The sequence below is a fragment of the Onychomys torridus genome, chromosome 5 (assembly GCF_903995425.1).
Source record: "Onychomys torridus chromosome 5, mOncTor1.1, whole genome shotgun sequence".
NCBI lineage: Eukaryota > Metazoa > Chordata > Mammalia > Rodentia > Cricetidae > Onychomys > Onychomys torridus.
Window position 1 is genome coordinate 118,996,385 of NC_050447.1, and position 25,050 is coordinate 119,021,434.

The 25,050-nt window shown below is 44.1% G+C and overlaps 1 protein-coding gene across 8 annotated transcripts in view; it reads right to left on the reverse strand.

Annotated features, from left to right (window-relative positions):
* The window catches only part of Atxn1 (ataxin 1), a 425,225-nt gene that overhangs the window by 165,916 nt on the left and 234,259 nt on the right, over positions 1–25,050 (reverse strand). For 7 of the 8 annotated variants that reach the window (XM_036189212.1, XM_036189208.1, XM_036189206.1 and 4 more), the window contains one exon: positions 7,012–7,135. The exons of the other annotated variant lie outside the window; for it this stretch is intronic. The gene's annotated coding sequence lies outside the window, so the exon portion shown is untranslated. The remainder of the gene's footprint in view (positions 1–7,011; positions 7,136–25,050) is intronic. 8 annotated transcript variants of the gene reach the window in all.

The window sequence follows — 25,050 nt, forward strand, 5'->3', positions numbered from 1 at the left end:
AACAGGAAAAGGAGGCAAGATCAGTGGTTTTGGTGTTCCCTTCATTCTCCATCTCCTGACCTTTGGTTCCTCCTGGCTCACATCCCCATCTCAGAACACCAGTGCTGATGATTGACAGAACATTAACCCAATTCACACGAAAACCTGATACTATCAAATGTATCAAGATCCCAAACATCCCAGCCTCCTGTTCCCACATGCTGCCCAGATGATCCACTAGTTGGCTTGCCATTCTCCATGGGAAGGTATCTATGCCAAACCATGTGGTGTTTGGTCTTCAGTAAATGACACTCCCATGATACACCTAGTAAGTGACATCCTCCTCCTGGAGGCTGGCCCAAATGAAGGAAATGGAAAATCCTCTCTGTGCCAGGTGACTGCCAGCTCCCTTCTGACCCTCCCATCCCAGGCCACCCACATCCACTGCCACTCCCTTGGTTGTCTTTAGGGAAGTGCCAGCACACAGGTTACTAAGACAACTGGCATCACAGCTGAGGCACAGAAACAGATTATCAGGAGAGCTAGGAACATGAACTGCAAATCCCAATGATAGCCCTGAGATACCCATGGCTAGCTACTCTGACCCTAAAGAAGCACTGCAAAGGGGGCATGAACTGACTTTCTTCAAACCCAGGATAATGACTCTACTCCAAATAATGTGTGCCAGCAGCTAAGCAGTATCCACGGACATGAATGCATCTCATTTATTAGTCTCCAGAGAGTCAAGGGAGGAAAACTATTCACAAGGACAAGTGTGACAGCCAGAGACAGGTAGAGAAACTGAGGCAGCTAAAGAGAGGGAGAAAATCTGCTTGCACAAGCAACAGTGACCTCTTTTTGAGTGACAGTACTCTACTCTTACCACCCCATTCCTTGGAGAAGAAAGAAGAAATGGCAAAAGGGACTGAGAAACTAGGCCTCATCTTGGTGGAGGAGAAGGAAGGACCTTTGTGTCCAGCCCTTTGTTCTGCAGGAGTTTTATAATGCTTATAGAGGGAAGCAATTCACAGAGCCCAGGCATGAAGAATGCCTAGCACAGTCTTGGAGTTTAGCCTTGGAGAAGCTTTAAAAGAGAGAAAGAGAGAAAGAAAGGAAGAGAGAGAGAGAGAATGAAAGAAAGAAAGGAAGGAAGGAAGGAAGGAAGGAAGGAAGGAAGGAAGAAAGGAAGGAAGGAAGGAAGAAAGGAAGAAAGAAAGATAGATCCACTATGTGTTCCAGAAGGAAAAAAAATCAGAAATGGAGAGAAACCACATGGAAACTTTAGAAAATGATTTTAGCAAGAGGGTTTTAAAATGGGCAAATTAAGGTGTCCCAAATGTTGGTAACTTTTTGTTTTGACAGTGACATTCTGCCTGAGATAATGGCATCCCCAGCTCAGGGACTTGTGCTGGGTGTCCAACAGTCAAATCTGCCAGCATTGCCACCAAAGATGGTTGGTTAAGGGCCTAACATGCATACTCCAAAGAATTTGCCTGAATTACCAAAACAGAATACTCTAGAAAGCCGAATATGTTGGCACTTGCCTGTAATTCCAGAACTCGGCAGGGGGGAGGTGGGAGGATCAGTTGAAACCAATCCATGGCTATATAACAGTCTGTGGCCAACCTGGGCTACTGGAGACCCTGTACCCAAACACCAAAAGACTGAACCAAGATCACCATGTGTATACCATCCTATTTCTCTTTCCATTTTGGTGACGGTCCTGAGGTAAATTGTTTTAGTAGAAAAGGAAAGAAAAGAAAAACTTGGAAAGACTAATTTGCTTCAAAATAGGCTTCAAAGAGTGTAATTTTCTACCTCACCTTAAAGGGGGTCTGTACTGCAAACTGTTTTCACAGACTCATTCACTTATTCAGATCAAAGAAAAGAAATCAGTTCTTTCAAAGATTCTTCTTAGCGATAGTCTGCTATACAGTACTGACTTAGATCCCTAGACCCACAAGCCTCTAATAAGAGCTGTATGACTCCAAAGTCTCTCAAACCCTGGCAGAAAAGTACCCAATTCAAGACTTATTTTCCCCTGCTTCATCTGACCCTTGCCTTCCTGAGGCACACAGATTTATGGGGTTGACCTTATTCCCCTGCTGCAAGGTCTAAGTCAGAGGCTTCAGGAAATCTGGCTCTGAGTAATTCTGCCCAGCATCCCTTTCAGCACACATGAGCACCTTGGCATATCCATCCCCAGTGGGGCTTTTCTGAGATCACCTCCCAAGGACAGTGAACAGAGATGGCACAGTCTTGCACCTTTGACTGAGAATTCATGCTGGTTCATAACCTTCTTTTAACAAATAGTATTCTAAGCTTCAGCAGGATGCACACACTTTACCTCAGCTCCGTTCAGTTAGAAACCACCACAGTTAGGCTGCTATTGTGCCCTGCCACCCCCATCCCAACAGAACACAAATATGGCAGAAGTTCACAAATTCTCTTCATTCCATAGCTCCTGGGTGCTCTGTGTTCTTTCCTTTTTGTGAAACTGCTGGGGGTGGGGGTGGGGGCTTCACATTGGAGGAAGAAGGTGCTGAGGAGAGAGCATGTGCCTGTGATGGTTAGACCCAGCCAACCGACTCAGAGAGCAATGCTGAAGTCTCCTTTCAGAAGTGGTAGCCCATAGAAGGGTCTTAAGAAAGCTTCCTTCTCACATAATATACAAGGGCAATGGCCTGGAACTAATGAGGCTGCCAGTAAGTGGGGTCGGAGGTAGAGGAAGAGATTCAAATGAGCAAAATGAGAAACCCTAGTAGAAATCCTCATGCTCCTGTGTAGAAAGTGCTAGACTGAGCCTCCTTGCCTCTGTCATGTGGCACAGGCCAATCTGTGATTTCAAACAAGGACTAAACACACAGAGTGAACTCCACCCCCCAATAAGCTAATAATAAATTCTCCCCTTATCTATTTCAGAGTGTTTTTTTATGACCATCTTATAGAAATTAGCATCACAGTGCAACTCTAAAAGCTCCAACCTGACAGACACTCTGGGAAACCGCCCACGTGCTCTTAGAATGTACACACGCAGTCCTCTTACTCTGGAGACTAGAATTCATATCCCATATCTCAGTGCTGTTTGAACAGGAAGAGCGGTGTTTGCCTCTGTCTGTTTCTTCTGAGGCACACTCTAAGCAGTGCTTTCCACAGCTGTTCTGATGAGGGATCAGAAAAACACACAAATGTCTGGACACCTTTATTCCTGCCATCTCAAAAACAGGCCAGTATGCCGTCTTCCTAAACTGGTTTCTGGTAGCTTCCCTCAAACAGAGCAGAAGCTGGGCCTCCTTTCAACCAGCCGACTGTTTCTTTCCTCTGAGTGGTGTGCTGGAGAGGAATGCTACCCTTGACCTTCTATGTAGGTCACTTCTGGTGTCATGCAGCACTTCCGGCCCAGCTCCACACCGAGAATAACAGGGAACACAGCTGTCAATGAAATGATATGACTGTAAAAGATAAAACCACCATCCATATACGCTCAGTGCAGACTACTCACAAACAAGAGACCACAAACCACTCAGCTGGAAAAAAGGAGGAAATGAACTTTTGTGTAGAATTTTGCTTTTTAAATATCAGAAAATCCCTAAGCTCACTGATAGTGACTCTAGAATATGATGTCCTTAAATGCTTTCCTTACCCACATTTGTATCACACATATCATTGACATTTAGTATCTACTTCTAGGGAAGAAAATAGACTGGATGGGGCTAGGGAGATGGCTCAGAGGACAAGACTATTCTCTGTGTGTATGTGCATGTATATATTTGGGTGTGCACATGCCGTGGCAAGTGTGGGGAGATCAGAGAACAGTTTGAAGGAGTTAGTTCTCTCCTATGATCATGTGGGGCTGGGGGGTTGAACACATGTGGTTAGGATGGTTGTGAACCATCCTTTATCTGTTAAGCCATCTTGACATCATAAGACTACCTTCAGTGTACTAAAACAAAAACACCTGGGAACTAGGCTGTAGCAAATCATTGATTTTTTTTTTTTAGGAGTCTAAGAGGGTAAATGAGGATCTGACCTGCTTCATAGCAGAATGCCATCTTGGTAATGCTAGACACAAAAAGCTAGAACTGCAGAGATCAATCTCAATTTCTCTTGTTGCCCATCTTGAAATGGGTCTCCAGGGGTGCTGGGGCCCAGGTTACATAGCCATCTGCAACACGGAATGCAAAAATGCAGGTCTCCTGACTCCTCATTCACTTTTCACTGCCTTCCCCTTCTTGTGCAAGGCATGATGCCGCTCCACCCTCTGAGAGCCAGGTGGAGACACCTTCATGGGTAAAGGCCAACTGTTAGGAAGGAAGATGTTGACAGATGGGAGAGACTCTTAATGAGACATGCAGATGGGTAAATGCAGTGAGTAATGAGTCTGAGGCATAGCTGTTGAGGCCAGGCCACTTTGCAAATGCTGCTGTGATTATCACTCACACCATACAACACCCACCCACACTTATGCCTGTCTGTGTGCAAACACACATTCCCTGAAAATAACCTGCATTCCCCACTTGTAATGCCCCTCTGTGACACACTCGGACTAGTGGAAAATAGAAGCCAAGGGTTAGAAGGGTGGTACATGGTTGGGAGAGGTGACTGATACCATATTTACTAGTGGAGAGCTTGGCTCTCATTTCAAGTGATGTACTTTTGAAAAGAAAGTTCTCGGCATGCTTAAGCAGGTCTATGGAATTTCGTATTTTTTCCTCTCAACAGTCTGTTTACAGAAGGATTTTCAAGTGTCTTTAAAGTTGGCCATTTGGCGTCTCCAAACTTAGACTTCAGGAACTTCGAGAGCCTCACATAATGCCTGAAGTCTGCTATGAACCTTCAGAGCAACAGTGTGAAAGGAAGATCCACCATATTAGGCACAAAGTCGGCTTTCTCACAGCAACTGTTCCCCTTTAAACTGAAGCTAGGCCTGAAGGTGACTTTCTCTAAGACACACACCGCACCCACCTTAAAGACATCACTATGCCAACAAAGCACTTGATGAGCCAAAAGAGTTTGCAGTGAAACATCATTCACACTTAAAGTCAACAGGGCCCATGACAGTGACAAAACATTCGTGGTAAGAGTCTTTTGCAAGAAAGTACATACATAGTTCTCTTCCCCTGTGTGAACCCTAAACCAAGCTGTCCATAGCTAACGAACAAGTACCATATAGCAACCCAAAAATTTATAAAATACCACTTTCTTTGCTGGTGGTGGCGGGGTAGTGACCTGCCTGGAGTCATCAATATACTTGACCTAATAGGGCAACTAAAAATAGAAGCCATGACCACAGAGCGCAGGTCATATACTTCTAGAACTGTCAGGCCCACACCCACAAGTGAAAACACACTAAAACAACAGCACCTTCCATGAGCACCAAGAAAATTTTGAATTCAAAATTGTAAATTTTTGTAAGTGTGTCTGTGTGTGTGTGTAAATTTTTATAAGTGTGTGTGTGTGTGTGTGTGTGTGTGTATGTGTGTGTGTGTGTGTTCCATATGTGCAGTTGCCCATGGAGGCAGGTAGAGGGCACTGGATCTTCTAGAGCTGGGAGTCACACAGGGTTGTGAATTGTTTTGATGTGGTTACTGGGAAACAAACTCTGGTCCTCTGGAAAAGCAGTATGTGCTCTTCACCTCCATGGGCACAGGCCCACATCACAAGTCAGAACAGGGAAGCAGCAGCACCTTCAGGAGCTACAAAGAGCCAGCAGGTTTTGAATTGAACAAATTCATTTTGACAAAACTATTAAACCACAAGGAAAGAGGGATAAATATTCTACTACAAATGTTTTAAAAGTCATAAGCTGTTTTCAAAACTTCTTTTTGACATCAATACCATTTCTCTATGGGCTGTGTCCGTCTCACCTAAATGAAATCTTTTAGGCGACCATATACAGTAAGCGATAAAAGACTGAAGAGCAATTGTGATTGAGTCATGAAGACGTTCAGTGGCCCATGAGACGGCTCAGTGGGTAAAGGCACTGGATGCCAAGCCTGGTGACTTCACTTCCCTGAAACCCACTCAGAATGGAACCTACTCTGAAGTTGTCCTCTGACTCCTACATGCAACCTCTCCCCCAACCCACACACTCAAGGAGCATAATTTTTAACAAAGACTTAAAAGGTTCAAAATGTATAATAAATATGTTACAAAATGTGCAGCCACATTGGCAAATTCTAATTGAAGTTGGGTCTATACTCTAAACTGTGAAGATACCATTACTCCTTTCTCAGAGGTGTTCACTGGCCACCCAGGACTTTCCTGTGGTTATATCCTTTCCTGGTCAACACTCTAAATTTTGTGGAGTGTGTGCACATGCACACCTGTGTGTGTGTGTGTGTGTGTGTGTGTGTGTGTGTGTGTGTGTGTGTATGTGTGAGAGACACAGTCACCAAACAGCAAAGCTAGGCAACCCACTTTAAGTTATACAGGAAATGGGCTCCTAGAAGCTTGGAGTGGGCCACTTCATCAGCCACCAGATCCTAAAAACTCGTCAAGAACCTTCAGCTGACATGAAGCCCAGTTTACTAATCTCAACATCATAGATGATCACCCTGAGAAAAGCCAATTATTATTCAGCCGATTCTGATCAGAGAAAAACCCATACATGTCTGAGATTTTCAAGGTCAGAAAAACAAACAAACAAAACCGAAACCCCAACGTTCTGGTTAAGCAAAAGAAACCCGAGATAAATAATATTAGTTATGCTTAGAGATCCAGGCCTTCAATCCTCAGCCTACTCATCACCCTGGAACAGCTGTGGACATTCCCCTTATACATTTGATACCAAGGTCTATGGTAGTAGCAAGGCCATAGATCCACTGTACTTCACTTTCATTCCACAAGCTGAGCATCCACAGTGCTCCACAGAAGCCAGGGGACAGGCAAGTTCATGGTGGTTAATGCACACAGAACCTCATCTGAAAACAAGCTCCACCGGGCAATCACCCAGGGCTCACACTAACAGCCACACACACCAGGTTCACTGATCTTGACCAGGCCAGCCTCTGTAGTCCGTTGTTCACTTACAGCATTCACTAAGCTCTGCTCCCAGGAAGCCTCCCCGAGACTTCACCATGGAAACTTCCCTCAGCAGCTGGGCCACAGGCTCCGATGTTGTCTTTCTTCCTTTCACAGGGGAGGTGAGAAATACCTGGCATGGGAACAGCCCAGAAGGGAAAAAATGGTAAATATGTCCATCACCCAATCACTTCTTCCAACAACCCTGCCATCTGGTCAACAGGTGATAATTCACCAAAGACCATTTTCCAGGACCTGTTTTTGTGATTTTTGTTTCTTTAATTTACTCATTTTGATTTTGTTCTTGATCCAGGGAACCAATTGTGACATAACCAATCTTTCTTTCTTGTTTTTTGTTTGGTTGGTTTTCTTCCCCATGAAGTTGAAGCCAATTCTAGGACACTTCAACCCAACCTAGGTGAGATACAAAGTTGCTCAAAAGCAGCTACTATCTGCTGGAGTGTGTGGTGTGTACCTGGAATCCTAGCCCTGGGTAGGTACATGCAGGAAGACTAAGTCAGCCTGGGTTACAGGAGACCCTGTCTCAAAACAAAACCAAAGCCAAAATAAAACCCACAAACAAACAAACAAAAAACCAGAAAGAGCAAAGGCAGGGAGGGTGGGGGAGTCAGAGAGAGAAAGCATTGTAGGGGTATGGCTCAGAGGTAGAAGGCTTGCTTAGCTCTCTTGAGTTCCTGGGTTAATCCCAAGCACTGGAAAAACACACAGGATCCCAAAGTCACCTGACTTTTCTCTCTGAAAAGGAAAGCAAGGACTACATTTCCATACCTCCCTATGTGGCTGGGAAGATCAGTAAGTGTTCTTGAGAAGCACTCAGTTGCCCAGAAGACAGGCACTATGTCAAAGGGAGGTGTTATTATTGGTCACAGCCTGCTCTAGAGCTCTGAGCCAGAGTACAAAAGCTAGCTGTTGGCTGAGCACCAACCATCAGCTCTCCCTGGGGCGCTCAAATGTCTACATGACGTCATGGTGCTGTGGTGCGGGAGCGAAGAGGAGCAGAATCAGAGACTCCTGGAATCTCCAGGAGAAATTTTAAACAAGAAAAGAAGGCGTGGAGCAGGAAGTGAAAGCTGAAAAGTGTGCAAGGCAGACTCCAGAGCCAGGCAAGAGTGTGCAAGGCAGACTCCAGAGCCAGGGAGGAGTGTGGTTATTTGAGCCACAGCACAGGGCCCCCTTCAATTTCAGATTTGTGAGGTTTCTTATGTTCCATGTCTGCAGGGCTGTGAAATTTTCCACTTGCCTCGATGTCTCTTCTCCCCAGCGATTGTAACCCTCACATATAGAAAGGCGTAAAGGAAAGAAAAGGACTAGCCTCGGCTGGCTGGTTTCTTTAATGCAAAAGCCTGCGCATAGCCCAATAGCAAAGTCTCTACACCTGGATTTCTTGTTTTCCTCATCTTCCTGGCAGACCCAGGAACAATCACTTCCAGGCCAGTATTATCAATTGATTTTAACTTTTGCAGCATTGTGGAGTAACAATACAGGAATAAGAATGAATGTTCACCAGTGGCTTGGGGGGGATGATGGGAGCATAGAATGCCAGCTCCTGGCAGGTTTTTCCTCTCAAAGTTGTGAGCACCAGGTGGGAGTTGTAGTCTTAGTGCTGTGGATGGGGAAAGAATGATTCCCAAGAGGAAAAAAAAAAGTGGCCCTCTCAAATAATAAGAATAGTGGCGCTGATGATAAAGACAAGAGTGAAATAATATCAAATCTTAAAATTAAGATTAGTGAAGTGATAACACTGATCAGCAGAACTCAAATTTTTTGAAAGGGATAGACAAAATTAGCTCAGAAAGGAGGAAGGAGGTGTCTGTTCTCCTGTGATTAATCCTGGCTTCTACAGAGGATTCGGCTTACCAAGTGCTGTCTTATTAATTATCTCATTCAGAGGACAGACTTTCCCTTAATGCCACACCCAACCAGGGCCAGAACAGTGAACAAGAGAGGCAAGGGCCCTGTCCTCCTTACACCAAGAGGAATAGAACCTTAGGGAATTGTACTAATGTGTTTTTTAAAACGTGTGTAAGATTTGAAACTCAAGCATCAGGAAGGGACACTGGACACTGTGATTGGAAGTGTGGGGCCCAGAAAGGCTGCAGAGAAGCCAAGGGTGGAATTTAGCACAGACAAGGAAGGGGTACAGCTCAGTGGCAGAGCCCTAGCCTAGAAACAGGCTTCAGGTTTCAGCCAGAGGAAACAGGCTGAGCGTATATACACTCACAGGTGTGTGTGTGTGTGTGTGTGTGTGTGTGTGTGTGTGTGTGTGTGTGCTTGTAAATCTGAAAAACAATTATTTTCTCCTGTACTTAAACAGCACTTGTGGCCTGCTCCAACAGTGCCTACCACTTCTCTCCTGATTTGTATATTGGGATTCTGTTTAGCTACCTCAGTGAGGAGGGGAGCATGCATAGAAAAAAGCAAGTGATAGAAAGGCTGTGTTCATCTCCACTTTTGTTTGTTCCCATCATCCCATATCTGACTCAACTTAATTCTCCCACTAAGAAAAAAAAAATCAGTATTTTGTATTCCCCAAACTGACAGTATCCTCAGGCAGGCTCACTCATGTTCCCTGGATGAATGGAATCAGTCTGAAATCCTGTCTAAAACAAATTTGGCCAGCTGAGTCCTGAGCCTCTTGCCATTTAAGACAGCCAAGATAAAATGTGATTTTTTCCCTATACGAACTCCTTAGAAAAACAAAAATACCAATAATAGTCTACCCGCAGGTCTCAGAGTATACTTCACCCTGATAGTTATGACAAGCGTTAGCAAAGCCAGAAAGAGAATGGGAAGGACAGGACACCTTGCAGCCAGCTTGCCCAGTGTTTCACCATCAGACCCAGGGATGCACGCCAGGCTGCCCGACAATCTCATCCTCCAGCCACAGGACAAATGGATACCATGCCAGCTTCTCATCCCCTTAATGCCCAAAGCACTTACAGAGTCTACTGCACATTTTGACCCAAGGTCATTTTCAAGTCTGCACTGTTATATTGTCTTCTTATCCTCCATCAGGTTTATTGAAATCTTGAAGGCTCAGAGACCTTATAAGCTTCTTGATGAGTGAGACCTTGCCGTGGCCTTCCTACGCAAGCTCCTAATAGTGGGAAGAGCTTTAATGGAAAAGAAATGACCCACAGTCCAAGCCTGATCTAGAAGAATTTAACCCTTACTGCAAAGGACTTACTCCTCTGTAGCTATAATGTAACCCCTTCTCTGCTGAGAGCTATCCCCCCACCCTCCCTTTCTGTAAGAGTTAGTACACTGTAATGCATGTATGAGTGTGGAGGCCAGAGGACAACTTTTAGGGTGCCAAGTTTTGTTTTGTTTTGTTTTTACAGGGTCTTTCACTGGCCTGGAATATCACCAAATAGCCACTGCGTCCTAGAGATATAACTGTCTCAAACTCCCCAGTGCTTGGGATTATAAGCTCAGCTCTTTTTTTCCTCCCCCTCTTTGAAATGGGCTCTCACTGTGTCATCCTGACTGACCTGGAACTTGCCATGTAGACAACACTGGTCCTGAATTCACAGAGATTTCACCTGCTTCTCCCTCCTCTGTGCTGGGCTTAAAAATGTGCATCATCATGCCTGGCATACTCAGCCCTTTTTATAGTAGACTCTAGATATTGACTGTGGGTACTTGTCCTGGCAAGGCAGGTACTTTATTGAATGAGCCATCACCCCAGATCCTGGTCCTTCACCTGTCTCTGCCATCCAAGGGCTTGGAGCTCCGATACTTCCCATCTCAATGAACCCCATCTTCCACGGAACTGAGAACAGTCACACTGGCCTTCTCTTTCCTCTTCTTTGAACCCATCCCCTTTTTATTCATTAGTGGATTTGGAACAGCTGCTAGTTCCCTCAACTGTTTACACATGGTGCGCCACCTTCTTGCCAGCAGGAACCTATACCTTTGATTCTCACAGCCTTCCCAAAGCTTCAGCTGCTGAAACCCTCATCCAGTGAGGAGGAGACATGGAGATCCCCGAGGGGATGGACCTCAAACTGCAACCCACAGCAGACTCAGCTAGAAGCTATCCCTAGGACTGATGATGGGAAAGCTTGGGTGGAAGCCCGAGACTGTGACCCTCGTGAGTTCCCAGGTGAGACTGATGCTGTTTCCGGGGCCACACTCTGAGACCTGCCCCTCTGAAGGTTTTCCTGTAATTGACACAACCAAATGCAAGTGGATGGATCTCATTCACTCGAAGATGGTTACCTTGGGAGGAGTGATAAGAACATACATAGTCCAAATAGATGCCAGATGATCAAAACAAACAACAAAATAAACCCAGCACACTGTTAAATGTATACCGAAAATCTGGGGAAACCTTTCATGACCTTCCTCCATGACAGCTCTGAATCCATCCTTCTGATATCTCCAGATCTTACTGAGGTCAACTCTGCCCTTCATCCCCTTTTCTTTTCTTGTGGACTATAAATACTTCTCCCCAGCCTTAAGCATATTGTCATTTATATTTCCTGAAGGACATCCACAGTGTCTTGGGAGGTTTCTAAAAGGCTTGCACCTTTATCAGATTTACCAGGGAACAGGCTAAAATGTGGTGCAACTCTCCTGTCACCATTTCAACACTAATATCTGGAAGCCGGGGAGTCTGATTTCCACCATGAGTTTTGCAAACTGTCTTTCCTCTTTCAAAGGTCATCAATGCATCTGCCTCCCACACACAGTGACCTTTCCCTAGTGTCTGTTCTAATACCCAGTACAATTCACTAGGGCTTCCTTCCATGTCCTTTTTGTTATTTGATAGACTAGCCTAGCGTCTCCCTTCCACTCCCACCCTCCGCTCCTCCCCTGCCTCTCCCATATAAACACCCATCTTGCACCTAAACTTAGATTTATCCCTGGAGCTTTCGGTTGCAGTATGACACACATGACTCTCTGCTGGTCCCCACAACTGGCCTGTCCCTGGTGGACCTACACATCTCCTCTTAGGAATTCAGTGGAACATTTCTCCTCATCGTGAAGGTATTCTACATTTAATTCAGATCCCAAACCACTAACCTTAAACCAGAGGGGTTATGCAAGGTGGGTCAAATCTGGTTGTGTAGGCCTTTCAAATGGACAGGATTCATCATAGGACCGGACAAGAGGGGGTAGGCCATGTGGTATGGACCCAAGGGGACCCCAGGAAGCCAGGAACAGCATCCATTCCACAGCCAGCAACGGAACAAGGGCCAGAACTTAACAACCCCAAGGAAGTCATTTCTGCCAGTAATCCTGTGAGCATCAGAAAGGACCCCGAGCTTCAGACGGGAAGGCAGCGCAGGAAACACTGAAATCTCAGTCTGGAGAAAATGGGAGCAGGGGAGCTAGGGAGGCCATGGCTGGGGTACAAGACAGAAAGTGGTGCATATGAAACAGGTTTAAGTCACTGTCTTTTTGCAAATTGTGTGTAGTCATAGAAATTAATACACGTATTACAATAGATTCTGATTTTTTGTATGAATCACTTTCAAGTGTTTTTGCACACACACAAGTGTTTTAAGTGAGACAGTGTCTTAAGTAACCCAGGCTGGACTTGAACTCCTGACCTTCCTGCCTCCACCTTCCAAATGCTGGGATTAAAAGAATGTGCCACCATGTCTAGTGAGTACTTTTATTTGTCTAATGCCTCTGATTCCCCTGAGGCAGCAGCACACTGGAGTTTTGTTCTGCTTCTTAAAGACAGAGTCTTGCTGTGTAGCACTGATGGCCTGGTCCTCATTACATAGGAACTCACAGTAATCCCTCTGCCTCTGCCTCTTGAGTGTTGGGACTGAAGGTCTGTGCCGCCAGGCCCGGCTCCTGGAGTTCCTAACATTCTGTAACTCCTCCTTCAGTTTCTTTTCCTTTTCTGCATTTTACTCTTATCCTGAGCTCCTGTCTCCTCCTCCAGTGTCTCAGTCAGTGTGCTATCGCTGTGAAGAGATGCTGTGATCAAGGCAGCTCTCATGAAAGAGAGCACTGAGCTGGGGGCTCGCTTATCGTTCCCATTAGTCCATTATCATCATGGCAGAGAGTATAGTGGTGATGGAGCAGTAGCTGAGAGCTACACCCTGATCCATAGGGGTGTGGGAGAGAGAGAGAGAGAGAGAGAGAGAGAGAGAGAGAGAGAGAGAGAGAGAGAGACTGACTGGGTCTGGCATGGGATTTTGAAACTTCAAAGCCCATCCCCAATGACTTCCTCCAAAAAGTCCTACTAATTCTTAATAATTCTTTCAAAGAGTGCCATTTCCTGGTAACAAAGCATTCAAATACTTGAGCTTGTGGGGGACATTCTTATTCAAACCACCACACCTAGCTATAAGCTCATTTCTTTTCCCATAATGCTTTCCTTATATTCCATTCACTTTGTAAACCTGTATGCTGGACATTGGCATCTCTCCCAAGCCATTGGACATGTATGGTGCAAATCAATTTTACTTCAGAACTTGCCACTCACCCCTAAACCCGTTCCCTAATTTATGCCAAGGGCATATTGTCTTTTCTTCCTCCCACAGTCTGTTGGCTGTCAATTCCTAACTCTGTGTCTACTCTATTCCCACAGCAACCCACTAGTCCTGACTTTCTTCTCCTAACAGTCCACTTGGCTCTGCACGCCTTCAGTATTCTCTAGCCAAAATGAGCTCCTCTCGATGTTTTGCTCAGGTAGCCCAAGCAGGCCTGTAACTTGCTATGTAGCCCAGGGTGCCTTTGAACTCTTGATCCTCTTGTCTCTACTTCCAAGTTATGGGCCTCGGTCCTGGTTTTATGCAGCAGTGCTGAGGATCAAACCCAGAGCTTGGTGCATGTTAATGAAGTACTCACTCCACAAACTGAGCTACGAGCCCAGTCTCGTGGCCTGTTTTCACCCATTCTAAGCAGCTCTCTCCTTGCTTCAGTAACTTTCTGATGAAGTAGAAACTAAAGCATTGCAAGACAAAGACAGCATTCAAAACTTCTTGCCCTTTAGAAGAGGCTTAGGAAATGATTCTGGCTTCAAAACTGCGATTTCAATGGGCTTAGCTGCGAACACCAGGTACCAGGAATGCTACTTGGCATCGAGCCTCAGGATTACCTGTGGAAACACCAAAGGCAGGACTTTGATGTGGGTTCTTAGGTGCCAGGTAAAGTACTAAGAGATGTAGATATCCTTTCTATGAATGTGGACGTGAAAACTTGATGCCATATTTGGACCAAATATTCATTGTGGGGAGGACTGGAGGGAACATGGGGGAGGGGCTCTGAGTGTGAGCACACACACTTGTAGACCAGGTTGAGGCCACTACAAAACACCATGCAAGGCAAGTGCTGTGTTCTACTTGCTGTAGCATTTTAAACTTAAATAAGGAGACGTTGCAACTACTACTCCCAGAGTCAAGGGCCCTGCCTGACAAGACATATCTGCAAATTGTCTTCAGAGTCAAGAAGTCCCATTAAAGCATTTGCTAATCCTGATTCATTAAAAATCCTAAGGCATGTCTTTACACGATGAGCTGTCTCCAGGTTTCCAACTTCCCTTCTAAAGTGAAGTGTGGTGGTATAGTTCTTAATTGCCTCAGCCCTGAGGAAGTGTCCTGAGGACCAGGAGTGCAAGGCCATTGGCTACTGAATTTGAGACCAGCCTAAACTATATAGGACCCTGTTCTCCAAAAAAAAAAAAAAAAAAAATCCTCAAAACAAGACAGTGACATCTGTTTACCAGCAGCTGTTTCTCGAACATGTTCTCAAGCAGGGGCATTGCCCTGTTTGTATCACAAAGATGACTGATGCAGGCTCTCGCTTTGCCTTCATCTGCTGCGCTCAGGAGTTTATCCTAGTATCAAGGCTCAGGGGATTCTCTCGCTTACAACGCTTCCCGTATCAAGAAAGGAGACAATCTCTCTCTCCCTAATTGTTTTGTCGAATGAGCTCTCAAAAGTTCATTTTTGTTACCTTTTTCAGGCAAAATAAGAGGCCTTTTACAAAAATTCTATTGCTAAAACAATGGCATTCTCCTGGGAATGGCTTCGTTATGGAAACGAAGTGACAGTTCCTTTTATGCAGCCAGGCAGAAAGTGTGCGCGTAGAAAAGACATCCCAAGCACTCAAGTGTGTGTGGGAGGACAGAGATGCTATTTTTAATTCCGATTGCAGCATTTCTCTCCTGCGGGTCTTTCAGCATAATCATAATCATAATAAGACTGATCTAAAAAGAAAAAAAAAAAAAAGATTTCCATTCCTGCTGACCCCAGCAGAAAAAGAAAGAGAGAGAAAAAAAGTGGAGAGAATGATTAATACAGGTTCTTTCTGCTCTGAGACTGGGCTGTGGGCTCAGAGATCCACCTTCAAGGTGATCAGAACTGAGACTCTGTGACCCCCATTTCAAAGCATTAAAGTCCCAATAGTAACTGCCTAAAGCCCTTTCAACCCATCCACATTTCTGTACTTGTGACTTTCTCACTGTATGGAATTTGCAGGAATCTCACAGGTCTACTGGGAAGTAATATGTAAGTTTCTGCATTTGTGCCCAAGAGTTAACATTTGGTGACATGAGTGAGCTAGCCTGGTATAAAGGCCACAGGGGACACTCACCATCTAGTTTCAACAATCAGACACCAAGAGGCACCCAAGTTGACAAGCATGGAATGTTCTAGGTTGCTGGTAGAAAGTGGAGTGATGAATTCGAGTAATCCCAGACCAGTGTGGACAGCTTTGCAAAGCTGGGTCACACAGTAATTATATATTTAGCTATTTGAGGAACTTCAAAATGGTTACCCACACTTGCTCCGTGATATTGAATTTACTATCAAGGTTGAAGGTTTGAGGATAATGAGGGTGTTGGCTCAGTTAGCAGAGTGCTTGCCTAGAACACACAAGGCCCTGGGTTCAATCCCCAGCACTATGTAAATCGAGTGTGGTGGAACATACTTGTAATCAGACTTGGCAGGTAGAGATAGGAGGATCAGAAGTTCAAGATTATCTTCAGCAACTTAGCAAGCTCAAAGCCAAACTGTACTACCTGAGACACTTAAGACTGAAGAGTCCAATTGGCCTACATCCTTGCTTCTTACTGGTTTTCTTACCATCACCCTACTGAGTGTGAAACCCTGGTTTGATTTGCACTTCCCCAAATACTAAGGATACCTAGTGGCTTTTCATGTACTTCTGGACCATTCGTGTATCCACTTTAAAAAACTTTATTGAATGTTTTTGTCCATTTTTTACATTGATATATTTATTGATTATTTTCCAATTTGTATGAGTTTTCCATGTTTTCTACAAACTCGACTTTTATCAAGCACATGCTAAGTGCATTTCTTCCAGTCTGTTGGTTATCTTTTGACTCCACCCTTTGAATTTATTTTGATAAAGTATAATTTATTTCTACATTTGCTTCTTGTGCAAAGCATCCTAAGAATCTAATGCCAAATCCAAGCTCACAAATTACTTCCATGCTTTCTTGTAAAGGTGTTCACAATCTGAGCTTTTACATTTAAATCATTGATCTACTTTTCACTTTTTTGAATATGGCATGAAGTAAGGCTCTAACTTCCTTTTGCATGTACACAATGTGTCCTTTCCTAGTCAGCTCCATTTGTTGAGAAGAGGTAAGAGAAATTTTGAGTAGAGAGTGACTGTAGTACTGGCTCTTGAGAAAAACCTTTGTGTGTGTATGTACACACACACACACACAAACATCGATATATTCATATACACAGTCATACAAACAAATACACATGTATACATATAGCAAAGTATCTTTAATTAATCCAGGTTTGGATATAGAGTGACTGTCCTTAGCATATGGTGAACATATAAATATTATTTTTATCACCTCACATTTTGAAGCTCTAGCCCATTTTTTTAGAACCATGACCCCAGAGTCATGAGATTTCCAAGAAGCCAACCAGCACTTGGTTGGTCCATTTGCATGGACCGATGTCCAAAACCAACATGGAGTTTGAATGCTTTGTTTCCTAATTTTCAAGTTCCCCTTAGTTCTGTACTCCCCCTCAGTGAACTCCCCCTGCCTCAGACATCTTAAGACTTTAAGACTGGTATGTACTTTCCCATTCACACCCATTAAAACTAGCTCCTAAGAGAAAACACAGTGATCATATTCATTCAAAATCATCTATGAAAAAGAGAAATAAGATAAATTGCACATAATACCTAAGTCTCTGTTTAAGAAAAATAAAATGAAGTTTAGACTGTAGAATTCCAGGTTTCACCCTTACTCCCAAAACATCAGTACAGAACCCTGGCTGCATGTTGTAGTCCACCAGAGAGGTTGAGAAAATGGTACAGCCCATGCCATGAGATTTGAAAAAGCTCTTGGTGGGGGCTCTACTATGCAGCTAGGTGGAGAATCACAATTCAGAGAAGTCAGTCATCAGTGCTTGCTATTTCTCTCAAAGGCAAGCCCCTTCATGCCACCAAACACTACTTAGGCAGTAGGAGACACCATCTTTGTTGAGCGCCATCTATAGACAGAGACACCTTTGTCTTGGTAAGTTTTGTTTTTGAAAATTCACAAAACTTGAAGTTACTTTATCAGCTCTCACTCAACTTGCCCCCAAACCTTATGAAAGTAGGCTTCCTATTTCCATGTAACAGATGAGGAAACAAACTGAGAATCTAAAGAAGCGACAGCCCAGATGGCCATATCACCTGAATGTGGCACATGATGAACTCATATACAAGCCTTCCACGTGTGGTCAGACAATTTGCCACCAAGATTCATGAAGAAAACAGCAAGGTCACATCATCCACCCAGCATCCATTCTGTGGAAAGGGGCTGGGAACATAAAGATGCTCCTTTGCTTACAATGGTGCTATGGGAAAAATACCATAGACCCAGTTAATACACAGAACCTAGGACCCTCCAGTTTAGCAGGAGGTAGCCTGTGCAGTGTCTGTAATTTCCCCTCTTATCTGTAGGACTGACTGTAACTCAAGGCTCATTACTAATGTCTAGCATGGGGCTTCAAGGGACTATGTGAATTCAGGAAAACACAGCACCACTCCTACAACATAACGGAGGTAGGGCTTTCAGAGGTATAGATGAAGGGGGCTCTTTCTGATATATGATGAGACTGGTACAGTGGATCATGAAATAATCTGATCATGGTGTAAAAACAGCAAACACTGATGAAGCCATCACTCCACTTATTTATGAGTCACTCCAACACCTACATATTATTATGAAGCTTAATTAATGGGAAATAGCAAGACTAAAAGATGCAAGGCAAAAATCCCTAGTACTTAAAGGCACAGGTTCTAAAATAGAATAAGGCACAACTTCCACCTTACAGCATCTTATTTTCCAAAGCGAGAGACCTGTTACCAAATCTTTATCCAATATTAAAGTTAAAACTGGCCAAACATATCAACAGTGGCATTAAATACTGTGAAGGGAGTCAAGCACCTGTTCCTCTTTTTTCAAACTGGTGAAATCCAACAAATGTGTAGGTGTACATACATGTACGTGTGCATGCACACATACACACACACACACACACACACACAGACAGAGAGAGAGAGAGAGAGAGAGAGAGAGAGAGAGAGAGAGAGAAATTGACCACCCTAAACTGAGGGAAAAATTACATCTCTGTCTTATCAGAGGTCCAGCTTGTTCCATCAAACATGGAATGGAGGTGTGTGTGTATGATGAAGTGGAGGGGTATGTAATAGAGTAGAGGGGTGTGTAATAGAGTTGGGGGTGATGCAGTGGGTGTGATGAAGTGGAGGGGTATGTGATGGAGTGGGTGTGAGTGTAATGGAGTTGGGGGTGATGCAGTGGGTGTGATGAAGTGGAGGGGTATGTGATGGAGTGGGTGTGAGTGTAATGGAGTTGGGGGTGATGTAGTGGGTGTGATGGGATTGGGGTGTGATGGAGTTGGGGCAATGTGGTGGGTGGGATGAAGGGGAGGGTGTGATGGAGTGAAGGAATGTGACTGACTGTTGTCTATAATTTACCAAATAAGGCAATTGGTTGAATTTCTAGGCATCAGACTTAGCAGCCGGCAAGGCGGGAGGTTCGCTGGAGGTCCTCTTGGGCCAGTGTCAGGAGCTGGTTGAAGAAGAAACGTTTTCACACGTGGGGGTTGTGACCGCGTGTCCCCTAATCACAGTGGATCTGTCAACTCCCCCAGTGTATCAAGACTTTCCTCTTCAAAACCGTTCTCACTGTGCTCAGAATTGCTGTACTTTTAAGTTAACTACTTCTTAAAGTGCTGTTTAAAAACTGACATCTTCAGCCATTACAGGCTCAGAATGTATCTAACTTTGCAAAGTCTCATTGGTTCCTCAAGAGTACGACTTAAAAAAACCACACTTGACAGCCAATCTCATGAACATGATTTGTACAGAAATCATGTTCAAATTACTTTATATCAAGACATTTAAGAGAAAATGTGGTTTTCTTTGTAACAGGCTAAAAATAGTGATATCCTTTATCTTCAACTGAACATGGACATATGCTGTCTAAGCTGTGACACTTAAACAAATTGAAAAACAGTAGGGTTCTGGCTACGGGCCACACAGAAACAAAACTTGCCTAGAATATCATCTGAAACATTTAAAAAGTACAATTAACTGTTATTTTCCACAAAGTTTCAATACTGCACTTGGAGTTGGAGTTGTCAGCCAAGCCCAAGACAGCACCTTACAGAATCTGATGTCTCAAAAATGGACAGGAAAGCCAGAAAGAAGCTATTTTTGTCCTGTTTTAAGTAAGGAAAAAGAAAAAGATTGAGGTAAATTATATAGTTTATATATTGACTACTTCTTTTGAGTTAAGGAAATATAATATAGAAATTAACTCTTTTGATAAATTTTTACTAACTATCCATAATCATATTCCTAGAATACAACTGCACATATATTTGAAGACATAACACAAAGTACTGTGAGATAAAATGTAGCCATTGCTTTGAACATGGAATATTGACCCCACTGATGTGTGTGTGTGTGTGTGTGTGTGTATGTGTGTGTGTGTGTTGTGTGTGTGTGTTGTGCATGCATGTCTACATGTGTGTGCATGCATGAGCAGGTCAGAGGTCAATGTCAAGTGTCTCCATCTATTTGTGTTCCACCTTAGATCTTGAGACAGAGTCTCTCATAGAACTTGGAGCTCACCACTCAGCTAGCCTATCTGGCCAGCAGGCTGCAAGGATCCTCCTGTCTCTACCTCCTCAAGGCTAGGATTATCACCTTGTCTAGCTTCTTACATGAGTGCCCGGAACCCACCTCAGGTCCCCATGCTTGTATGGCAAGCATATGCCAGCGAACCCACCTTCCCATCCCCAGAAGTTGACTTTTAAAACAAAATCTGATTGTCCCCCACTGTTGTAATTTGGAATGAGCCTTTGTCACCAACAGAAGTGACTTTCAAATGCATGCTGTTGTTTTAACCCAGAACTTGCCTTTAGACAAAATTCTTTGTAGGAATCTAAAACACAGGGAGGTAGAATTGTGGATGTTGATTCTCTCTAAACTGCTGTCTCCTCACCTCCTCATCCAATGTGCCAGTACTTCAGAGGGCAACTTCAGGGATGCTGGGTGTTGTCTACCCTGCACCAATCTAGAATCCACACTTCCTTTTATAATATATTATATTATACTATATTTATTATTACTGTGTGTATTTGAAGTGTGAGTTTGGGCATGCATGTAACATGGCACACATGTGAAGGTAAGAAGACAATTTTGGGAAGGCAGTTCTCTTCTTCCACCATGAGTTCCAGGGATCAAACTCAGGTCAGCAGCTTGCAGTGTGTAAGCACTTCTACCTGCTAAGCTATCTTGCTGACTCCATATTTCTTAACCCAGTGCACAGTCCCCTCGCATGGCACACAGTCCCCTCACATGGCACACAGTCCCCTCGCATGGCACACAGTCCCCTCACATGGCACACAGTCCCCTCGCATGGCACACAGTCCCCTCACATGGCACACAGTCCCCTCACATGGTGCCCCATATCCTCTATGACTTGATCCTTTATTTTAGAAGCCCCCAAATTCAACACACCTCCAGACTCAGGACACACAAGCAATGATGGAGAACTGATCATTCACAACACAGGCCAGACTTTGCGTCCTGCTATCCCCTCAGCACTAGATCCTTTCCATTTCTCTTAGACTTAAAACTACACCAAGACATCCCACAATTCCATATGGCTGCTCACTGACTAAATTCCATGTGCTGATTCCAATTCAGCCTGCTCTTCTGGGTGGTAATTCTTGTTCGTGTGGCTTTAATCTAAACTAACCCCAATGGGTAAAATGCTCTTCTTACAAGCACAAGGACCTGAGTTCAATCCCCAGAACCTGCATAATACAAGCCAGGCATGGTAGCACACACTTGTAATACCTCTGCTAGGGAGGCAGAAACAAGGTAGATGGATCCTTGGGGGCTCATTGGTCAGCCAGCCTAGTCTACTTGAGATGTTCTAGGCAGTGAGAGACTGTCTGAAAAACAAGGTGGATGACTCCTGAAAAATGACAGCCAAGGTTTAACTTTGGCCTACACATGCATCTACATGCATAAATAAACGAATAAAATTAGTCAACTAGAAGATGTATAGATAGGTAGATAACATGACAAGGTATTTTCAGCAAACCCACAGGAAACCTTTATATAAATAGACAAGCACATATCTTTTAAAATCTTGTAATACTTAAAATCTTAACTATTTTTCACTCATTCAGTTTTTTTTTTTTTTGTGTGTGTGTGTGTGTGTGTGTGTGTGTGTGTGTGTGTGTGTTTGTGCACCCATCTTAGTTTTTGAGACAGGGTCTCTCACTGGGACCTGGAGCTTGCTGATTTGGCTAGGTTGACTGACCCAACTCTGTCTCTCCAAGCACTGGGATTCCAAGTGGATTCCACTGTGTCTGACTTTTGATGGGGGTGCTGGGAATCAAACTCGGGTCCTCCTGCTTGTGTGGCAAGCACTTTATGGACTGAGCTGTCTCCCCAGCATTGTCATGACCACTTTAAGTGTGCAGCTCAGTGGCCCTAAGCACATTCACAGTTCTGCACAACTGTTATCACCGTCTTGTCCAGAACTCTCCATTTAGCAAATTTCAGTTCTTGAACATACATACATTTAAAAAGGCATCCCTAATAAGATTCAGAATGTGGGGTGACCAGAATTTTTGCTTCCCTCCTGTCCCCACCTATATATCTATTGTGTCCTTCACCCACACTTTGGTCATTCTTTATAGAGAAATGTGGTAACTGTGGTTGAAATGTGTGGTTAATGAAACTTGCCTACTAGCTTAGTGATTAGCTGGCAGTTTGGGTTACTCAGAGTGAGTTTTCCATGTTGGTTTCCTAAATCCTCACTGACTCCTGGTCCTGTGGATTATCAGAAGTCAGCCTTGACCCCTGGGAGTTCTTGGACTTCCCAGAAAGCATTGCCTTTTAAATAGCAAAACCTGTGTGAAACCGTCTCACTGGAATGTGGCTGTTTCCTTCCAAATGAAACATACCCTCCCAGAGGGAGATGGGAAGCTCATAAGACCCAGGACTTCAGGAAAACTTAGGAAACATATGAGGTCCCCTCCATGGGATCAGATAAGCAGTTAATAATCTTGAGTGAGAGAAGACTCTGCTGAATCTATCTGTAAATTTTTGGGGGACTTAAGTGACATGGCTCTGAGGAGTCAGTAATGGTAAATAGGTAACTATGCTGGGATGGCTGGAGTCATTCCTGTCCTGTGAGTAAACCCAGTGGACTTACTGGTTTACCAAGATAGACTTGAGCACAGGAGCATCCTTGGTCTGCTCACTAGTGCACTCTCTGGAGTGGATAGATGTGCATTCATTTATTCCTGTTTCCCAGGAAAAGGCATGCAACCGCTACTTACTCTACACATGTAGCTCGTACATGAGGCCATGCGATTTGCTCACTTTAGCATTGTGGAAACTAGGATTCATTTTATATATGACAAATATACAGAAGAGGAGTAATGCCTGCCCCCATGTTGGAAACTGATCATTAAAATTCAGTCTATCTTATCAAAATGGTGGCCCCAGAAATCAAGGAAGGCTGGCGTACAGTTCCGAAGGTTGCTCTCACAATGATTGTGTCTTCTATCTTACATGTAGACATACATAGAGCAAAGATGGAAAATGACCTGAAAAGGCCATCAAATTGTTCTGGGGGAAGAAAAGACACAGGAAGAAGGAAGCGGGTGACCTGGACACCAGCACTGGATGTAATTAGAAACTGTTCCCCCAATTTTCTCTATTGCTATCCATATTCAACATTACGTAGGGGTAAAAAGCAAAACCCAAACCAGGCTGTTCCTGACCAACATGGAACTGCCTTGATTCTAAAGTACAAGTCCTCAGAGACAGTTGATGAACATGCTACCTGGCGGGGAGCGGGGGTGCAGTGTGGGGTGGAGGGTTGGGGAGCTGGTTATGCCCTATAAACCAGGAGAGCCTACTTCTTCCTGTGTTCAATGATCCTGCTTCAACTTCCTCAACTTTAGTTCTACTTCTGTTTTTAATCTGAGATAATCACTTCCTAATTCACAGCAGCACGTGACCCCCTCCAGGAAACCTGGGCCACTGAAGGAGGGGCCAAATTTAGCCAAATTCCATTGACAGCTCCAGTGCTGAGGATGTAGTTCAGTTGGTAGAATGCTTGCCTAGCATGCATAAAACCCTGGTTCGGTCCCCATCATTGTGCATTTGAACAACACACACACACACACACACACACACACACACACACACACACACGGAGCACCATGTCTGTAGCCCAAATGCCAGTCTTTCTGACTAACCTGGACTAACCAGGCAGCCCCATACACTTCTTTTAGGTACCGATGGGTGGGGGCTTTGGGCAGAGAGGCTTGGCACCAGTACTAATTTTTGCAGATTTGGCTATTATGTCAGGCTGTTAATCTAAACCTTAAACAGTTAATATAGGAAAGAAATCATCTAGGTAGTAGTTAGGAGGTTAAGTATCCTGGCAGAAGAGTAAGATAGAACATTAAATGCAGCAATGAGATATCACTTAAGATAAAGAGGATGATTAACATGAACACAAGCCAGATATTCTGAAAAAGCAGTCTTTGTCCTGACAAGAAAAAAAATAAACAAACAAACACTTCAGCTGATGATTCCTCAGTATTAATTTCCTGAAATACTGTGCTGGGTGGGACTTGTGGATATGGTCAGGATGTTCCTATTCAATAGCACGTTTAAAGGGAACCATGTGTCAATAAAGTTAATTAGGGTTGCCATGATAAGGTTCTGGATAACATTAACATGATGGTTTTGTTTGTTTGTTTGTTTGTTTGACTTATTATTATTATTATTTTGCAGTACTGGGGATTGACCCAGGACCTTATGCATGCCTAGTAAGTACTCTACTCCTGAGTGATGTACATGCCAGTCTTATCTATCTTGTGTATGTGTGTGTTCATATATGTGAAGGTACATTGTGTGTGTGTGTGTGTGTGTGTGTGTGTGTGTGTGTGTGTGTGTAAGTAAGTTTGGGGGCCATAGAAAAATTTGGATGGTGCTGCTCCTCTGGCACTGCTCAACTTGTTTTTCCCAAGACAGGGTCTCTCTGTGGTTCAGAACTTACCAAGTAGGCTAGGCTGGTCAGCCTGTGAGTGCTAGGAATCAACCTGTCTTTGCCTTCCTGGTGCTAGCTTCTTTTCACACCAGTTGGAAGGGAACAAACACAGGTCCTCATGCTTATGAGGCAAGCTCTCATAGACAAGGCCATCTCCTCAGCCCCATCTTTTAAATACGCAAGTGACATTTGTATTGCCTCACATGCCAGACCAAATGAGTTGTAAAAACCTCTACCCAAAGCATGGCAGACAGTAGTACAATTAATAGCACAGGGTCCCATTTCCTCCCACAAGACACAGCTCTCTCTCTGTGATGTCCCTTTTCTCTCCTTCCAGCAGCCATCCTATAGGAGAGACCCAGGCTGAGTGCACTCTGGTTTCAGTGGGGAACTTGCAGAGAATCTTGGCATGCGGTTTACTAGAAGCGAGTTTCACAGGAATGGGAAATCATTGACTGGAA